The sequence below is a fragment of the Lactuca serriola genome, chromosome 4 (assembly GCF_051521515.1).
Source record: "Lactuca serriola cultivar US96UC23 chromosome 4, Lser_US96UC23_V15, whole genome shotgun sequence".
Taxonomy (NCBI): domain Eukaryota; kingdom Viridiplantae; phylum Streptophyta; class Magnoliopsida; order Asterales; family Asteraceae; genus Lactuca; species Lactuca serriola.
Genome location: NC_136411.1, coordinates 336676238 through 336679812, shown reverse-complemented (window position 1 = coordinate 336679812; position 3575 = coordinate 336676238). Strand labels below are relative to the sequence as shown.

At 30.6% G+C, this 3575-nt stretch overlaps 1 long non-coding RNA gene across 1 annotated transcript; it reads left to right on the top strand.

Annotated features, from left to right (window-relative positions):
• Positions 1 to 939: 939 nt before the first annotated feature.
• Positions 940 to 2906, top strand: LOC145097473 (uncharacterized). Its single transcript, XR_013704382.1, has 3 exons — positions 940 to 1421; positions 2421 to 2470; positions 2641 to 2906. It is a non-coding gene; the product is annotated as an uncharacterized LOC145097473 (long non-coding RNA).
• Positions 2907 to 3575: the final 669 nt, after the last annotated feature.

Genomic DNA, 3575 nt, shown 5'->3' with positions numbered 1-3575 from the left:
TAAATGCTTCATTCTGTCTTTTATTTACAAATAATTTATGGTCTTTTTATTGTTTGTGTGTAAACTGCAAAGCCCCCCTTTTTTTTATTTTTATTTTTTTATCAGCAGTAATACAAATCTCATGAAATTTGAAGTGAGCACAGATGAGAGCGACAACTAAAATCCATACACATAATTAGGGGTGTCAAAAAAACCCGAACCCGATCAACCCGACCCAACCCGAATAAGGTAATTAAAGTCGGGTTTAATAGGTTAGAACTCTTAATGGGGTTAAACCCGACTAACCCGAATTATTATTAGGGTCGGGTTTATGGTTGATTTTTTTCAAAACAATTCGGGTTTCGGGTCAACCCGACTAACCCGAATTATTATTAGGGTCGGGTTTAGGGTTGATTTTTTCAAAACAATTCGGGTTTCGGGTCAACCCGAATAACCCGATTAAGAATTTATTACAAAATTTTTTTTTACTATGTTAAATGACATGAATTCAAGATCCCATGAGATTTTACAACTAATACATATTTCTTATTTAAACAAACCAGATAGTAAAATTACTATGTATAAAGATGTATAAAATGACATAACTTTCCTCTCTTCTTAATGCAGTATGGTTGTGTTGTAACAGTTTTACGAATTTTATTCACTGTTTACATCACTAATATGGTAAAAAAAACTCCAAAAATTCATATCGTATACCAACTTTACAATTGAAGTCCCTATACATGTGGATTATGTATTAAAATAGCACAACATAAATTATCTTACATTTCAACCTCAACCCGACTAACCCGATTAACCCAACCCTACAAACCCGAAACCCGATTAACCCAAACCCGACTAACTCGTACCTTATTAGGGTCGGGTTTCGGATGAATATTTTTTATAAAAAAACCTGACTAACCCAACCCGTTTAACCCGAAACCCGATTAACAGCCCTACACATAAACACACCAGCTGTGATAGATTTAGATTTAGATTTTTTTTTTTTTGGTCATTTTGGTGATTGCTATGAGGTATCATATGATGTTTATTCTGCATTAGCATGAAAATTAAAGTATTTGAATAAGATGGTTAGGATTTAGGATATGTGACTATGAACCTTTTTTAATTCTTTTGTTTAGCATTGATAATGATATATGAGATTGAAAGTTATAAATCTTTAAATCTGATACATGCTTCAAATTTCTTGTTTTGGCACCATAATAAAACAATCTGTTTCTGTTGCTGATTTGGAGGTTGAAATTTGTTTTGATAATATCATTATTATTATTATTATTATTATTATTATTATTATTATTATTATAATATATGCCCTCTGAGGCTTATTTCCTTTTTCATTTACATGATGAACTAGTGACAGGAAGGACCACTGTGAATGAAGGTTTTTCAAGACTGAAAGAAATCTGAGGATGGGCAAAGTGGTAAATGCTCAAATCATGTTTTTTTTTTTTATTTTCATCTAATTTCTTGTTTGTGTGTTCAAAATAACTACCTTTCTTTATCCTAAGTAGTTATAGTAATACACAATTACACATGCTGTTTTAAATATCATAGAATCACCACTTTTTCAACCAATTATGGCAATGTTAATCTAGAGATTTTTCTAGTGGATCGGAGCCCACTCATTAAGCAGTTTTTTTTTTTTTTTTTTTTCAAAAAAAAAGTTGCATTTTTTCATTTCATGAAATAGGTTGTCATTGTGTTGTGATAAAAATTGAAAAATGTGGTCATTTTGTGATATAAAGTAGAGTATATTTTTTGTGATGGGCCCATGAAAAACCATGTATTTTGTTCAAGAAATAGCAACATGCTTTCGGTTGTTTATATAGATAGCATTTGCATAATTGCATTGTATTCTGAAATTCTAATCAATTATTACATCAATGCCATTGCGATCTGAATGAAAAAAAGTAAAGTTTTTTGTTTGTTTTGTTTTATCTTGTTCTGGAAATCAAAAGAGAAGCCATAGATAAAGAGAGTTATTTTTCTTGGAAGATAAAATGAAGATGATTTTTCCTGTTAGCTTTTAACTTCAATTCCGTCATTTTGGTGTTCAAAAAAATAATTAATCAAATAGTTTTCTTTGAATTCCCATCAAAAAGAACATTTTTTTTCTTGTCTTATCATCAAGTCCAATAATACTACACACCAACGGTACCTTAAAGATCAAAATATAGCTTTTAACATATCATGGAAAGATGCAATATATTATAAATAAATGAGTAACAAACTTTTTTTTTTTACAAAACCTGGTGGCTCACGCTTCTTTTGTTTTAACTGTTCTAATAAATACTATAAGAAGGTAAGCGACTGGAACAATGTGTTCGCAAATAACATTATATTAATGTTATTTTGTTACCTATTTTTATGATATTTTGTTTAGGACATTACCCTAATTTAATTGGTATATGTTTTGTCAGTGTTTTGGAGAACGTGTCAGAAAGCGTAGTTGCTCTTGTGACAGAGAAAGGTAACCTTTTAGATACCCGTGTCATACATTTTGTCTCATAACAAAAAACAATTTTTTTTTATGGGCGTGTCATACATTTTGTGTCATAACAAAAAACAATTCTTTTTATGGGTATTACATTTCTTCCTCTTTCCCTCATCATCCATATTTGTTTGATTGTGTATCTTCAGGTGCACATCATTTGGATCTACGTGCAGCCACATGCGATGATCCTGATTGGTTGGTGAAGCAAAGGGAGTCTGAAGTTGAGATTATTCAGGGTTGGATCCATGATTACTACGAGAAAAAGAAAGCCGTTTTTAACATGTAAAGATTCTTGGTTTTTGTTGGTAGTTACAAATGTTGTATAGGCTTCTAAGGGAAACTTTTGTTCCACGTGTGTATGTATATAACTTGTTGTATTTTTATTAATAAAATTTCACGTAGTATGGTCCAACATAGGATGCAAATGATTTCTAGGATTAATGTGTCGTATTCACCCTCTACATAAAACGCCACCAGGTGAAGCATACAAGAGGAAACAACAATTAATTAAGTGGTAAAAAGTTTCAAAATTTAATGTTTATTCCACAAAGTTCATGTAAATGGTAAGTCTGAAAATCGACTCTTTGCATTGGTTTGAGTTAAAATCACCTCGTTTTCAAGAATTAACTATTGCCATCATGATGGAAAAGGTTTGGGTTTGATGATTCTTTTAGTTCATCGTATGTGTACAATTAATTAACTGGTGGAGAGTGATGTTATGTGTTTTTATTGTCGCATGTCTAACACTTTTCTTACATAATTCAAATGCTATAAACATCGACTGCTTGTATAATGATCAAAGATGTTAAACGACTAAATGATAGAAATAGCAACACACTTGCATTTATTTGTTGATTATAACATCATCCTTTCATATTTTATCACATCATCTATCACTATTGTATTTGTAGACTTCAGAAGTTGCTTTCTTCAAGATTTGATCAACTGTGCATATGCAGAATCTTGAAAATTAAACAATGAAACATTTTAATTAACTTATATTACTATCACTAGTATAATCAAAAAGTGTCCATAGATTTTTTTGTTATGATAGTGCAACATTTTTGTTCTTGAAAATTAA